The 16,876-nt window shown below is 35.7% G+C and overlaps 1 protein-coding gene and 1 pseudogene across 1 annotated transcript in view; one reads left to right on the top strand and one right to left on the bottom strand.

Annotated features, from left to right (window-relative positions):
* Positions 1-16,876, bottom strand: part of LOC128775000 (NKG2-F type II integral membrane protein-like) — a 55,638-nt gene that overhangs the window by 31,933 nt on the left and 6,829 nt on the right. The gene's annotated exons all lie outside the window — the stretch shown is intronic.
* The window catches only part of LOC128774912 (NKG2-A/NKG2-B type II integral membrane protein-like), a 10,097-nt pseudogene continuing 2,859 nt past the window's right edge, over positions 9,639-16,876 (top strand).

The raw sequence follows: 16,876 nt of genomic DNA, 5'->3' as shown, positions 1-16,876 counted from the left end.
GGAGAGAGTTTAAACTCGATTATTACTTGCAAAAGAAATTCATATTTCATATATACTTTTGTTTGTGGAGATAGACATATTCTTTATTTTCTCTGTACATAATCCTTATGCTCTTCTAGAAAAATTATATGAACATTCAAAATGAATTGAATAATTGTTAATGGTAGCTGTAACTAATTACTAAAGTCGTGTTTCATACAACCCAAGATTACAATGACATTGAAAATTAAGCATTTATTTTTCTTTCACCTGTTTGTGGTTGGGCTATGATAGGGTTGATTGAGGCTGGGAGTGCATGCACTTGACTGCAGACTACGTACAGATTCAGCTCAGATCTCTTTATAGATTTCATTCTTAGAGGACCAGGCTACATGGTATATGATCTTTTATACCAGAGGTAACAGCTAGCAGAAATGGGTTTCTTTTTTTTTTTTTTTTTTTTTTTAGAAATGGGTTTCTTATTGCCCGGTCTCAAATTCATAAGATATCACATTCCCACTCACATTATATTGTGAAAACAAGTGATCACATCCTTACATTATATTGTGAAAACAAATCACATGGGCCAACTTCTCATGGTTGTCTGTAGAGTATACTCTTTTCAAAGTGGTCAGAGGGAAGAAATGTAGATTCACTGAAAATAACCTAATCTAACATTGTAGCCATAGGGATTTTTTTTTATTACATTTCATGAGATAGATAAGCTTGTAACAGAAAATTACTGGGAAATAGATTTAAAATTTAGTACTCTCTTCCCTTCCCATCTGGATTTTTGGCTTCTGTGACCAAAATCCTTGTCAAGCAGTTTTGTACAGTGCCAAACATGGGGGTATAGATGGTTTCACCATGGTTCTTGATCAAATAAGGTATAAGCAGAATGAAATAAAGTCTAAGGACATTGGCAGTGAAACTGGTCACTTTATGTAATTTCTAACTGCACACTCTTAGCCCTGGGGCTCAGTTACAGAACTGCTCTGGCTCAGGTTCCTCTGAAGGAAAATATGATAAAAAGAGGATCTTATTCATAGTTACTTGAAGATTATTTGAACAGTACTTCTTGGCCCATAAGTATTCACTATCTCTCAGGTATTTCGGCTTAAGATCTTGATGATTTTTTGCCATCACCTATGTTGTGATAATCTGAATTATAACACTTTCATAGGCTGTTCTGAGGAACAAATAATAATAAGTAATATAATGCCTACAGATCCTTAAAATAAAGCCCAAGAACATGAAGTTCCTGCTGTCTGTGATCTCTTCATATTTTGCTTTTCCCAATGTTCAATAAAGGCCATTTTCCAATAAAACTAAAGCTCTGTAATTGTCTTCTTCTTTCCAGCCAGTGAAAGAGCCAGGCATCAGAAATGTAATTTGACAACGATTTTGATCACATGCATTAAAGAAATTTGCACTTAAAAAAGATGAGAAATTCAATACGCATCATGTATGTGCACTAGAGTAATTTTTTTCTGTATATGTGTTTCCTGTTTTGAAATCAAGTTGCAATTACTGTTGTTTCCTTTATTGGTCAAGAACACCAGTCTCCTCACAAAGTGTGTTATCTGGGCATATGCAAAGACTGTCTCTTTTGGAATTGAAGAATTTGAAAGGGATTGTTAAACTGTGACATGCTAACCTGTTTGATTCCTAGATTCGGGGATCCTTCAGTGTCCAAGGGGAAGAAGGGACCGAAATGTCCTTTCCCTTCCCACGTTGGAGTATCCCATCCACACATATGCATCTATTACCACTAAGAATGGAGATATTTAAGAGATGCTGCTAAATACATTCTAATGTAGAACACCTCCCATTTTCTTCCAAAGCATGTTTAACATGTCTAAATACATACAAAAAACAGTGCCTAAATTATTACCTGTACCCATAAGAAACCATGGGAATTATTCTTGAGCTTGGGTTAGGGGATCTACAAAAACCACTGGCGATATATAAGTATGGAACATTATTAGGGAGCTGCTAATCAAGAATAGATTGAGAATAGAGTCACAGAGAAGTCAGGGATATAAAGATCAAATTGGTAATTTTCTCTGTGTCTACCTTTGGGAGAATATCCATAGGTATCGAACATAATGGACTTGTTATTTTGGATGCCAGAATTAAATTACCCATTTAGTAGTAAATTCAGAGGAAGATGGTGCCCTTTTAAAAGTGACTTTTGTTGGAACCGAGCAGAAAATGTATTCTTTGTAGGCAACCATTGCCAAGGAGAATGCAGGAAGGACTGAGCTGTGTATCCCTAATCTCTTGCACCAAAGGTACTAATCTGAAAATTCTGTTTTCTGGTAATTAATGCATGTAGTTGGAGAGAAAACTAGAGGGGCACCTGGGTGGCTCAGTCGGTTTAGTGTCTGACACTTGATTTTGGCACAGTTCACTATCTCATGGATCATGATATCGAGTAGCTCGTCAGGCTCTGCGCTGACAGCACAGGGCCTGCTTGGGATTCTCTCTCTCTTCCTTTCTCTCTCTCCCTCTGCCTCTCCCCCCTCCAGCATAAATATATTCATTTTCAAAAATAATCCTTGAAAACAAATTCACTTTGCCATCATATTTCAAACATATTTTCACTTTTTTTGACTTCCAATTCATCCATCTCTCTTAGGTCACTTGGTTTGCCATTATTAGAAACAGTTAAATATATACCTTTATATCATAAAAAGTAAATTCTAACTACCCATATTGTTTTGAGTAATTTTGAGTGTGTTGTCTTTTATACTGCTAGGCATAGACCTTCATTAGTGTTAAATGCCAAAAATGGGTACCCACATTGCTACATGCAACAAAGAACATTATCAATTATGTAATGAAAAGCATAAATGTGTACAAATACAGGAATAATAGATATAAGACATTCAACTTCAGAAGACATTAGTGAATTTTAAATTATTTGGCATCATTAATGAATGTTTTGTTTGAATCCTACCCATACATAGAAAGAAACAGTGAAGCAAAATGAGGAGATAGAAGACTATGTTCCAAATGCCAGAATAAGATAAAATCTCAGAAAAAGATTGAAATAACATGGAGATAAGCAACGTACCTGATAACCAGTTCAAAGGAAGGATCATAAACATGTTCACCAAATCCAAGAAAAGGGTAGATGAACACAGTGAGAACTTCAACAAAGAAATGGAAAATAGAAAAAAGAACCAATCAGACTTGAAGAGTACAATGATGGAAGTTTAAAAATACACTAGAATGAATCTATAACAGATTAGGTGATGCAGAAAGGATCATCTACCTGGAAGACAAGGTAGTAGAAATCATGCAAACAGAACAACCACAAAGAATTAATTATATTTTATTTTATTTTTATTTACTTCTATTGTTTAGAGAGAAAAAGAATGCATGAATAGGCAGATGGACAGGTGAGAGAGAGAGGGAGAGAGAGAGAGAGGAAGAGAATCTGAAGCAGGTTCCATGCTCAGTGCAGAGCCAGATGTGGGGCTCGATCCCTTGACACTGGGATCAGGACCTGAGCTCACATCACGAGTTAGAGTCTCAACTGACTGAGCTACCCCAGTGCCTCAATTCTACAAAACTTTTAAAGTGAGTTAATACATCTTCTTCTTAAATTAGTCAAAACTGATGACAGTGGAAAGTTTCCAAATCCATTCCATATGGACAGCATTACCCTGAAATCAAAACCAAACAAGGACACAACACACACACACACACACACACACACACACACACACACACACACCACATTATACGCCAATATCCCTGATCAACATGCAACAATCCTCACCCAAATATTAACAAACTGAATTCCACAATACAAGAAAAGGATCTTACACCATGATTACGTGGGTTTATTCCACTTATGCAAGGATGGTTCAAGACCTGCAAACCCATCAACTTGACACACCACATTAACTGACTGAAAATCAAACTCATATGATAATCTCAATAGATGCAGAGAAAGCACTTGACAAAATTCAACATTCATTTATAATAAATACTTCACAGAATGTGTGTGGGGAAGGAATGTCCCACCATATAATAAAGTTCATATCTTACAAACCTACAACTAACATCATTTGCAACAGTGAAAAGCCAAAAGCTTTTCCTTTCACATCAGGATCAAGATGAGAAAGTCCACTCTTACAGCATTTATTCAACTTTTATTCGATACTGGAGGTCCTAGACACAGAAATCAGAGAAGAATAAATAAAAGACACCCATGCTGATAAAGAAAGTACTAAGCAGTCACTATTTGCAGATGACATAATTCTCTAGAAAAAAAAATATACTGAGACACTACACCAAAGAAACATATTAGAACTAATAAATGAAATCAGTTAAATTGCAGGATACAAAATAAAGAGAAATCTGTTGCACTTCTATACAGTAGTAACAAACTATGAGGAAGTGAAATTAAAACAATCGCATTTATAATTGCATTTATAAGAATCAATTACCAAAGAATATTTTAACCAAGGAGGTGAAATTCTTACACGCTGAAAGTTTAAGCTATTGTTAGAAGAAATTTGAGGATGACACAAAGAAATAACTAAGAAGATATATACTGTGCTTATGGAATGGAAGATATGATATTGTGAAAATATCCATATTATGCAAAATGATGTATAGATTCAATGTAATCATTATGAAAATACTAATAGCATTTTTATAGAACGAGAATAAATACCTCAAAGTTTGTATGGAACCACAAGAAACTCTGAATACCCAAAGCAATCATCATAAAGAGGAACAAAACTGGAAGAAACATATTTCAAAATCTACTACAAAGCTCTAGCAATCCAAGCAGTATGGGACAACAATAGACACATAGATCAAAGGAATGGAGTAAAAAGCCCAGAAATAAATCTGTGTCTATGTGATCAATTAAATGTGACAAGAAGGCAAGAAGGGACACAAGGGAAAAGAGAGTCTTCAGTAAATGGTGTTTATAAAACTGGAAAAATATGTGTTAAAGAATCAAACTGGACTACTTGCTTATACCAAACCCAAAAGAAACCTAAAATGAATTAAAGATGTAGGGGTAAGATCAGAAACAATAACTCCTAAAGAAAGCATAGGCAATAAACTCATGGAGACAGTTCTCATCATTATTCTTTTGGTTCTGTTTTCATAGAGAATGGCAGCAAAATAAAAAATAAACAATATGACAAACCACAAGGCATTTGCCCAGCCAAGGAAACTGTCAACAAAACGAAAAGGCAACCTACTGAATGGGAGATGATATTTGCCAATGATATATTGGACAAGGGGTTAATATCCAAAATATATGAAGAATTCTTACATTTTAACACAAAAGGAATATAAACACGTGATTAAAAAATGGACCAAGGACCTGAATAGATATTTCCTAAAAGAAGACATGCAGATCACCAACAGACATGTGAAAAGATGTTCAGTATCACTTATCATCAGGAAAATTAAATCAAAACCATAATGAGATAGTACCTCACACATGTCTGAATCAAAAACACATGAAATAACAAATATTGGTGTGAATGTGGAGAAAGGGAATCGTACGGACTGTTGGTGGGATTTTAAATTGATATAGTCACAATGGGTAACAATATGGAGGTTCCTCACAAACTTTTCTCATTTTTTGACACATTGATGGACCAAGAGGGTTTTATGCTAAATGAAATGAAGCAGACAGAGAAAAGCAAATACCATATGATTTACCTAATGATGTCAAATCAAAAACAAAGAAACAGACAAATAAACAGACAAAATAAATAGACTCATATACAGAGACACCAAAGCTGTTGATTTCCGTAGGGAGGTGGGGACAAGGGATGGTTGAAAGAAAGTAAGTGGCACAAACTTTCAGCTGTAAAATAAATAATTCACAGGAATGTAAATTGTAGACTCTGGGTCTGAAGTTCTCTCTTTTCGAACAAGAGAGGGGGACACAGGATGGAAAATGAGAGATGGCTAATGTCCAGGAAAACACAAGAGCTCCGAATAAGGGTCCTTGCCCCATTTTTATTACAATCAGAAGGCTTACAAACATGGTGAAGGATATGCACAAAGAGACAGTGAATCTGGGAACATTAATTTGTGGACGTGAGGGAAAGGGGTTCTTGAAGATATTTGGGGTTAGGGGTTTGGGTCAAAACAAAACAAAATCTGGGCGCCTGGCAGTCGGGAGGAAGGTTGTTTACAGCGGACATGAGGCATCACCTCTGTATATCTTAGCTAGTCTAGGGGATGAGGCAGGTAGGGGAAATACCCTCAGAGTTAACAAGGCACCTTTTTTTTTGTTAATCATCTCTGCTCTGGGCTGCTTCACCTGGAGCACTGCAAGCTATAGCCCAACTTACCTGTTTACCTAACTTGGCCCTTTCTTCTTGTGAAAGCATCTTTCTGCTCTAGTACTAAATTGGGGGTGTTTCCACCCTGAATATCTAATCTTGTTTATTTCATATACCTACGTTCTATATTGGTGCCTTTGCCTCTCCCTATTTTGGGGCCTTTGCCCCTCCCTCTCTATTCCGGGGGCCCTGCACCCCCTCTCTATTCTGGGTTGCCTTTGCACCTCCCTATTCATGGTTGCCTTGTCTTGTTTACCCAAAATCACGTGAGAGGGTCCTTTGGCTTTGTATTTCTTTATGCCTTGTTAACCCATTGGTGTAAGCCCAGGGGATTCCTAAGCTTATTTCCCACGGTAAATTACAACATAGAGAATATAGTCAATACTATTATATTAATTTTGTATGGTGATGGGTGACCATGCTGATTTATCACGATGATGATAGCATAATGTGTATAAATGATGAATGATTATGTCTACACCTGAACTTAATGTAATATCACATGTTAACTATACAGCATGAAAAATAAATACATGAAAATGAAAATAGTATTGTCAACCCATTTTACAAAGAACAAAACAAAACAGAACTACAGACCAAAGAAACATACAGGTAAATATGCCCAAAATTATTAGCATATCAAATCCAACAATGGCAAAAAGCAAAAGAATTCCATTGATGCAAAGTAGGTAATTTAGATATAAAGTTTTATTGCTTGGATGTTCATGTTATTTAATTGTCTTTTAAAAGTATTTTCTCTGCACTGCCCCAGTATTTTGAGTTAAGTGAAATAGTTAAACATTCATTAATTTTTCCCCTACATAGTAAGACTTAGGCTTTTTTTTATTTATAACAAATATTCCTATTTAAATACAGACACCTAGTTACCATTGGAGAATGAATAAGTAAATAGCATGAATAATTATTTAATATTCAAATCTCTGGCATGGTGCTGCTGCTCAATATTATTTTATGTTTTATCCTTCCCACAGGCATTTATTTTTTCCAGCAGAAGCTTCAATAACTTATTTACATACATTACAAATAGAATGTAGATATATTAAAAACAAAGGTAGAAAAATTGATCAGATAAATCCAGAAATTGATGTCTTTATGGCAGTTAAAAAAAATTGAAAATGTAGTCATTCTTCACTATTAGTGTCAAATATAATTAAATACCTGTGGACAGGCTGATGATATTAGAATATTTTCAGTATAATAGAAATGACACATCAAGGGCATAAGAAAAAGAAGCACATAATATGTAGATGTAGCAACCTTGCCTAAAAATAAAACTTAAACATCAAAGATATTTTACACAAGGCCTACCTAAATGCTCAGTGTTTGTCATGCAGGTGGAAACAAGAGAACAACCTGGGGGTCAAGTCTCTGACCCCAATGTCTTGTGGAACATAAAATTTGTCAGAGGCCTTTGCTGAGGCACAAACTAAATGATACACCGCAAGCTCAAAGCTTCTGGAGGTGTGTGATGAGATAAAGTGTCTTCAAAATAGCCCAAGGGTAAGAATTTCCTGTTCAAATTTGAAGTGACACATTGATGTGAAATCTACTTTTTCCACTATTGCCTCACTCGGAGGTCCCACAGGGCCAGCAGTCTGTGAAGGCCACAGATATTTTCTGTTTACAGAGGAACCTGGTTCCCTCTGGACGATGTGTGACTGGCCAACAGAAGGTATGTGTCACCACGGTCCTGCCTTTCTAGTTGTCACCCCAGTGATTGGGAGATTATAAATGCTGGTGGGATGCACCTGAGGCATAGCTAATATACGATGAAATCACAGAGAACATTGGTATCTGTATTCCAACAATTCAGGGTAACAAACAAGAATGAGCATGAAATATATCAGAGATCTGAAAATATTCAAATTCTTACCTGTAGAGAAGTCATGAAGAGCATATGCATATGCAAAATTGGGTTTGCATGTCAATAGAATTTCAGGTGCGGTCACATAAGCATCATGACAAAGGACACTTAATTTGGATTTGTCATCAATTGTCATCAAGGATGTGTTACACATTATTCAATGCTTACCCAGCCTTCAAAAATAGATTCTTAAAATGAATCCGTTATATCTTTATGATATATCTTTATGACCTTTATGGTCAAATGTAATGCCTCACACATTCACTTCGATAAAAGAAAGCAGTTTGATTTTTCATAAAATGCAAGTGAGGTACTCTCTGTAAAATGTTATTTTAAACTTAACTGTAAAGAATCCAAAGAATCTTTTATAAAATTGAACAAAACTTGGCCAAGAAAGTTACTCAATACTGAAAGACACTCCTGTGTGATGAATTATCTTCCATGGTCTAACGATATGAATCAGTAATGATGAATGCTTATGGTGTTAAAAAAATAAAATAACTAATATATTATTGAGACTCTACAACAGAGAGATTGAGTTTAACTGCTTTATATGCATTATATTTTACATATTTTATTTCCTATTTTAGATTAGTAAACCAGATAGCTAGACAGGAAATAATTTTTAAAGGTGGTACTTTGTACTTGGAGAGACAGGAATAATTCCAGAGTTCACTGACTGCACAGCTCCTTGACTGAAGTCTGAAATTACATTTCTGTGATTTATTAGCATAACTATACACCTAGAGCTGCCATCACTGCCTTTGAAAACATAGAACTTTCTAGAAGCTTGTGACAAATGTGTGCTTTCATAAATGATCTACCCTTTTATTTATCATTTTATGATTTCATATTTTTGCCACTAAATCAGTTGTCACTTTCTGATGTTAAGTCCGCTTTTAAAAAATGCTTTGCTTCTTTCTGTTTTCACCATTGTTCCTGCTTTGGGTAATTTTAGTGCGTCATGTAACATTTTGCAACATATAAAATATTTCTTCTAAAATTCAACGATTCTCACGACTCCATAGATGTTCAAAATAAAATATTGCTTTGATAGCAATATTTTAGTAAAGATATCTAAATCAAAGTCATTTGCAACAGGAAATTCCAATATATGCTAAAAATAATATTCTCCCGTCTAGAGCCTTTCATTTTTAACCAATAATGGCTTTAACATTGTCAAAAAATTGGTGCAACACTTTTGTTTCTAATACAACATTTAAATTTTAACCTGGATATTCTAATACTGTTGAAATATGCCTGTGGAAACTCCTTACATTCACGAGGACAGTATTATTCATGAATTCCTTTCTTCTTCACTAATTTAGTGACTTACATGTTTTCCAATCAGTATTATTACACTATTATTGTAAAAAAAACATTTATTCTATCATAAAACACTTATTTGAAGCTCTGTGGAAGTTAGTACCAGATTTTACATTACTCAACTGCAAATGAGGAGCATCCCTCACCCTGCACCCCACACGGTGTCACTGTACTAGCAATGTCGTCAGCACATGACACACTCTCTTGATCAAGACCTTCAGGGCAGTTTCATCCACATTGTAGCTGACACTACTCAGCTGCAGACATGAACAACCAAGGCGTGACTTATGCGGAACTCCATCATGCTAAGGGCTCAAAAAGACAGCAAGTGCAACCTAAGGGCACGAAAAGTTCCATTTCAGTAACTGAGGAGGAGATAGCCTATGCAGAATTAAATCTTCAAAATGCTTCTCGGGACCTTCAAGGGAATAGCAAGAACTCTCCCTGCAAAGGTAAAACATTTAATGCAGACAAGTATGTCTGTTTTAGGATTTGAAGTTGGGGTGTAGGAGTATAGGGAAAGAGTAGGAAGTGATCTCACATAGTTTTCATTTGTGAGGACCAGAGCTGGAGGTTGGAATATGGTATTGTAATTGAATGCATGGGTATATTCTGAGAGAAGATTCCAATGATAGTGATGGGTTTGAGGTGCAGGTTATTGTATGTGATTCCCTGTGCATTGTCGGTTCTCTTGCTTGTATATCTCGTAAATGATAGTTTCCAGGCATCCTTTCTCAGTGTTTGCATTTCTCTTCCTACTACTAACCATCATGTCCAGGGAAGCTCATTGTCGGTATCTTGGGAATCCTCTGCCTCGTCTTGATGTCCACTGTGGTAACAATAGCTGTTATCCCCTGTAAGTATGTGTTTGACTAAAAGGGAATTTTTCACTTTACTGATCATTAGTTCCTCGACATATTGTGTAACACTTTGAATTTGTTATCTCATTTTAATGCATGTGTGCTCTAAGTGTGGAATGATCATATAGAGGTTATCTAAAGTAGAAATAAGAGAATAAATACAGGGAGAATTAAACACATATTTGGATTTAATAACTCAAAGGCAAGTCATACAAGAGACTTTTTGGTGAAATATGCATTAATTCTTGAGATTGCTTAAACCAAATATTGTAAGAGATGGTGAGGTTTGGTTCTTTAAGCTTTTGAAGTATTTCCCCCCTCATGTTCATTATTTTATTAAATTTGTCTGGTAAAATAGCACACCCAATTTCAAACTAAGAAACTCAACTTATTATGATTTATTTTATTTAATATTATGTTTTTTGAGAATTTCTTTAATGTTCTAGCTACTGAAGGACCAGCGCAGAACAAAACATCCCTGGAAACAATGATCCAGAAAGGTACAATATCCCTTGCAAAATTCTATTAGTTTAGTGTCTTTCTATCTCTATCTTAAGGTAGGTAATAATGATTATAGGAGAGTACTACTTCTTAGACAACAATATGAAGAAATACTCATTTAAAATCACCATAGCCATTGTTACCAATTGCTTCACATTTCCTCCTCCTATAACATGATAAAAGATAAATCATTCCATAAAGCTGATTTTGTTCAGTGACTCTCAGGACATGTATAGATGGACATTTTTGTGGTTGCTTTATTTGGGCACATAGATTAGGGGATGAAAGCCTGACTCTTCTCTGAGTGTGTGTGTGTGTGTGTGTGTGTGTGTGTGTGTGTTTTGTTTTAATTTTACCAGCTGGTGAGGGTATATGAATATGTTATGTACACATATGTGTATCCATATACAGTATGTAAATTTTCATTTTGTAATATTCAAAGCTTTTTCGATAATATCACGTAATCTCTCTCCAGCGTGTCTCTGTTGTCATTGTCTGAAAGAGTCGTTTACGTATTCCAACAATTGCTATTATGTTAGCACTAAGGGAAAATTGTGGAATGAGAGTTTGATGTCCTGTGCTTCTAAGAACTCTAACCTGCTCTACTATGATGATGAAGAGGACAAGGTAAGTTTTCAAATGTTTCCAGATTCTATTAAAAGCTTGTCAGTTAATGGGGCACCTGGGTGGCTCAGTCTATTAAACATCTGACTTCTACTCAGGTCATGATCTCAAGGTTGGTGAGTTCGAGCACCAGATCAAGCTCTGTCAGGCTGACAGCTCAGAGCCTGAAGCCTGTTTCAGATAATGAGTTCCCTGTTCTCTCTGCTTCTCCCCTGCTCATGCTCTCTCTTTGTCTCTCAGAAATAAATAAACATTAAAAAAAATTTTTAAAGCTTGTCAGTTAATATTATGCTTCCAGAATTCATCAATAGTTTTATATGTATTTGTAGTTTATTTCTTTTAAAGTCTTTAATATCCCATGGTTTGACTTTCTGACACATTATTTATACTTTTATACCTTGGATGTACATTTGATAATTTCCAGTTCTTGCTTTTCATAGAAACCTGTTCTTCTGGGAATGCTCTTTTGTCTGAAATTAACTTTACTATTTCATTTTACAACACATCAAGGAAACGAGGCGTATGATTGTACACATTGATTACAATAGACTTAGAATCACACAATTCTAAATTATATCATGAGACAGAAGTTTAGAGCCTTTATCAGGCCTGCCCATTTTCATTTTATGAAATATCTCTGCTTATTTTGGGGATTTTATCAATGGAATCATTCAGGGTGCATTTTTATGTGTGTCTCCCTTCTCTCCCAGGTGCTACCTGTAATCCATCTATATTAACACATTTGTCTATAGTTTGAGAATTTTCACTGCTCTCCTATGTATATGACATGTTAAAAACCATTCTCAGAAATTTAGTTCCTTTTTCCCATGTGGGTATTATGAATAATTATGTTAGGAAAAGTCTTTTCTTTGTCTTCCTCCACCTATCATATGTATAATCATTTATTACACATAGCGACGTAATACATAGTATATTTAAGTTATATAAATGTTATTGGTTTCATAATAAAATAAAAGTGTATAAATATACCATAATTGTATTTACATATGTTCATACTACACTACCCTGTAACCATTAGTATGAGCTTGTACAGTCATGGATATGTGTATATTTCAATATATTGAATTATCTCTACATTTTTCTATTTTATTGTGTAAATGTACATTATAGCAAATCATCCTTTGATCCCAAACTCCATAAAATTAATTAGTAAGTTCTGATGGTTATAAACAATACCATTTACCTGGGTTGTAAAGCTTAAGGCGATTCTGTTTTATGGGATAAGAAATGCTGGGTTGTGTCTCTTGCCCATTTCTCCAGGGCAGTGTCTTCTTTTCTCTTCTTAAAAGTCGCTATCATATTTTAGATACGAGCTCTTTTTTGAGATTTTAAGATGCAAATACTTGTGACATGCATTTTTACTCTCATATTGGAGTCTTTTAATGATCAGAATTTTAATGTTCCCATGGTCCTACTTAGCGTTTTGTGTCTTACAATGGTTATTAGGGATCTATTTCAGAAGTTAGCCAAAGTTCATGAGTATGATTTCCTCTATTACTTTCCTGGATTTACCTTTTTCTTTATTTCTTTATGGTTTTAAGGATGCTTTATGGTTTTAATTATGGTTTATGATCCAATTAGAAATTATTTTTAGTGATTCTATATTTCTGATGCGGTGAGATAAAAGTGAAGGTTATATTTTTCTAAATTATGATCTTATTGACAGAGCATCATATAGCAAAGTAGGTCTTTTCTTCATAAACAACTTCATATACCTAAAGTTGTATATAGGTACACATATGATCTAATCTCCTTCATATAAAGAATATAGATATTATATATCTTTATACAGATAATTGTATATTCATAGATCACAGTCTATACAGCCCATCACAACTCACGGCAGTTTGAGTAAAACACAGAGACTTATTTGCCTCTATGGACCCTTACCGTGTCCTATTTATACTATAAGTGCCCTAAGTATTTCTCTACTTACATTGAGAATCACATGGATGTTACAATTTTGCTTCAACTGATAATTTTGCTTCAAATATCAAACAATTTAGAAAACCCAGTGAAGGAAAGTCCATTAGACCTAATGAGAGTTTTATTCTTTCTTTTGTTCTCATTTTCTTCCTGATGATTCAAGAGGCCTTCTTTTACCAATTTTTCTCTTTAGGAGTTCTGTCAGAGCAGGTCTGGTGGTGATACATTTTCTCAGTTTTCCTTTATCGGAGAATGTCTTGATTTCCCCCTGCATGCCTGTTGATTTTTTTTTGGTGGATAGTCAATGCCTTTTATTTATTTTATTTTTTTTAATAAAAAAAACAGTGTTGTTTTTTTTTATTATAATCACCCAGTTTAGTGTCTAAAACTTTTCTGTTTATCAAGCATGCCTTTTTTTTTCTGTTATTTTGACCAGAGAGAAAAAATATTTTGGAGACTTGGGTGTGTACCTGTTGGTGTCTGTGGTTTGCTAGGCTCTCTGACACCAGTCTATGTGAGGTAGAGGGAAATTCCGGAGATCTCACCATGCATTCCTCGGGTCTCCAGGGCTGGGATTTGTCAGCTTTCTCGTTACCTTTCTGAATCTTATGCCATCGTATGTGTAATGCTCAGGGATTGTAGCTGTATTGGTGGGAGGACTAGGGAAAAGGCTATCCACTCTATCTTTCCAGAACAGAAAGTCTGGTCTGGGGTGGCTTTCATTTGAATGCTCCTAAGATTAATAGTGTTGGACCTATTTTCCTGTACTCACTTGCCATCTATGCATGGTGTTTGGTGACGTATGTATTGAAATATTTTGCTAATTGTTTTACTTTTCTTCATTGTGTTTTGAGCATTCTTTATGTACCCTGGCGGCAAGTCTTTTATTAGATGTATGGTTTTTTTTTTCCCAACGTTTTTTTTTTTATTTATTTTTGGGACAGAGAGAGACAGAGCATGAACGGGGGAGGGGCAGAGAGAGAGGGAGACACAGAATCGGAAATAGGCTCCAGGTTCTGAGCCATCAGCCCAGAGCCTGACCCGGGGCTCGAACTCACGGACCGCGAGATCGTGACCTGGCTGAAGTCGGACGCTTAACTGACTGCGCCACCCAGGCGCCCCTAGATGTATGGTTTGTAAATGTTTCTTCACAAGTTTATGACTGTCTTTTCTCTTCCAAGAGCAGATATTATCTGGATGGACTACACATCATCAATATCTTCTTCTATGGATCGTGTTTTTGGTGCTCTATCAAATCTCTAGCCAACTGTAGGTCATGCGTTTTTAATAAAACATTTGAACGTTTTTATGTGTGATCAATTTTGAGCACTTTAGTGTAGTATAAAGCATATAATCATTAATCATATTTGATAGTCCATTGTTTCCAGAACATGTGTTGGAAAGACTATACTTCTCCACTGAATGACTTTGCATTTTTGTGCAATTGTGCATTTCATATTGTGTGGGTACAAATGTTGCCCTTTCTCATCTGTTTAATTAATGTCCTTATGTATTTTTATGTCTGTTTTGTACTTTAAAGATCGTCCTTTTTATTTTAAATGTTTCTTAATTTATTCTGAGAGAGTGGGAATGCAAGCAGAGGGAGGGGCAGAGAGAGAGAGGGAGAGAGGCAGAGAATCCCATGCAGGGTCCATGGTGTCGGCACAGAGCCTGACCTGGGGCTCCATCTCAGGAACCATGAGCAGTAATCAAGAGTCAGAAGCACAAATGACTGATCTACCCTGGTGCCCACAAAATTGCCCTTTTTTAAACTGTGAATTTATTCAAGTTCATTTTCAGAGTTATGCTACCTATTCAGGATCGTTACATGGATGTTTCCTATTCATTTATATCTTTCTAAAGGTTTTATTTAATGTTTATTTTTTATTTATTTATTTTGTGTGAGAGAGAAAGTGCATGGGAGAGGGTCAGAGAGAGAGAGAGAGAGAGAGAGAGATGGAGACAGAATAACTTCCCAGCAGGTTCTGCTCTGTCAGTGCAGAACCCAATGTGGAGCTCAAACTCACAAACCCTGACATCATGACCTGAGCCCAAATCAAGAGTTGGACACTCAACCAATGAACCACCCAGGCACCCCTTTAGAAAGGTTTTTTAAAAATAAAAAGAAATATTAGTTTTATCATTTACCTTCTGTGTCACGGATCACATCAATTGATCTTCTTTGCTAATGTGATAAATGAAGATTATTTATGGCATTTCAAATGTAAATACAACAGGGCACTACTTCAATAAATCTACTTATGATTGTCCTGATATGTAATTTCCTTCTTTTTTTAGTATTCCCATCAAAATGTATATGACACATATTTTATTAGCCTCCTTTTCTGACCCTACAATTATTTCTTTTTGCTTTTTAAATTGGCGTTACATTTTTCTTTATTCATAAACATCTAAATACTTTCTGAGTGTGAACATTTTTCTGAATTACAGAAAAAATTGTATTAGAAATTTTACATTTTTAAAATTTTTTTTAACGTTTGTTTATTTTTGAGACAGAGAGAGACAGAGCATGAACGGGGGAGGGTCAGAGAGAGAGGGAGACACAGAATCCACAGGCTCAAGGCTCGGGGCTGTCAGGCGGGGCTCGAACTCACGCACCTCGAGATCGTGACCTGAGCCGAAGTCGGAGGCTTAACCGACTGAGCCACCCAGGCGCCCCCTGTATTAGAAATTTTAAGACATTTCTGATGTTTTTATATCTATTTCTTTTGGTTCACAGGTTGTATTTGGTAGGATTTTTTCCAATGTTCCGTCTAGTTTTAAATATATTCTCATTTCTTCATAATATCGTCCTCTGATATTTTTACTGTGGTACAAGGCACATACAGATGGGTCACATGGTACACGTGCCAACAGATGGCCGAGTTTTCAGTGTCACCACTGCGTGGAATGAGAAAATGAATATTACCAACACCGCGAAATGCCCCTACCAACTTCTTGTCTGCCTTTTAAAAACACTTTATAGAAATAGAATCAGAGAGTATGCATATTTTATTTTTAGCATTTTCAGGCGAAAGCAAACTTGTGTGGTTCATCCATATGTAGCTGCATGAAGTTGTCAATGGTCCACATCTCTTTGCTGTTCTGTTGTCAGATTGTCCTATGTTGCATTCGCCCATTCTATTGCGGATGCTCTTGGATATTTGGGTGTTGGTCGTTTGGGGCTGCTTTGAGTTATTCTACTATACATCCTTCATGATCAGCTTTTAGCTAAATGTATGTGTGTCATTTCTTCCTTCTATAACCTTACCTGGCTCCTGTCTTATAGCTGCTTGAGAGGGAAGCAATTGAGATCATGCATTGATAACATTCTTCCTTTGTGTTTGATTGACAAAGGTACCCATTGTCTGTAAACACTACTTTAGCTTCATCTTAAAAGCTTTGATGTATTTTAGGTT

Source organism: Panthera pardus, unplaced genomic scaffold (genome assembly GCF_024362965.1).
Source record: "Panthera pardus isolate Hobbes unplaced genomic scaffold, ASM2436296v1 HiC_scaffold_6, whole genome shotgun sequence".
NCBI classification, from domain to species: Eukaryota; Metazoa; Chordata; class Mammalia; order Carnivora; family Felidae; genus Panthera; species Panthera pardus.
Note: the sequence above shows the minus strand (reverse complement) of the source record. Positions and strands in the feature narration are given on the sequence as shown.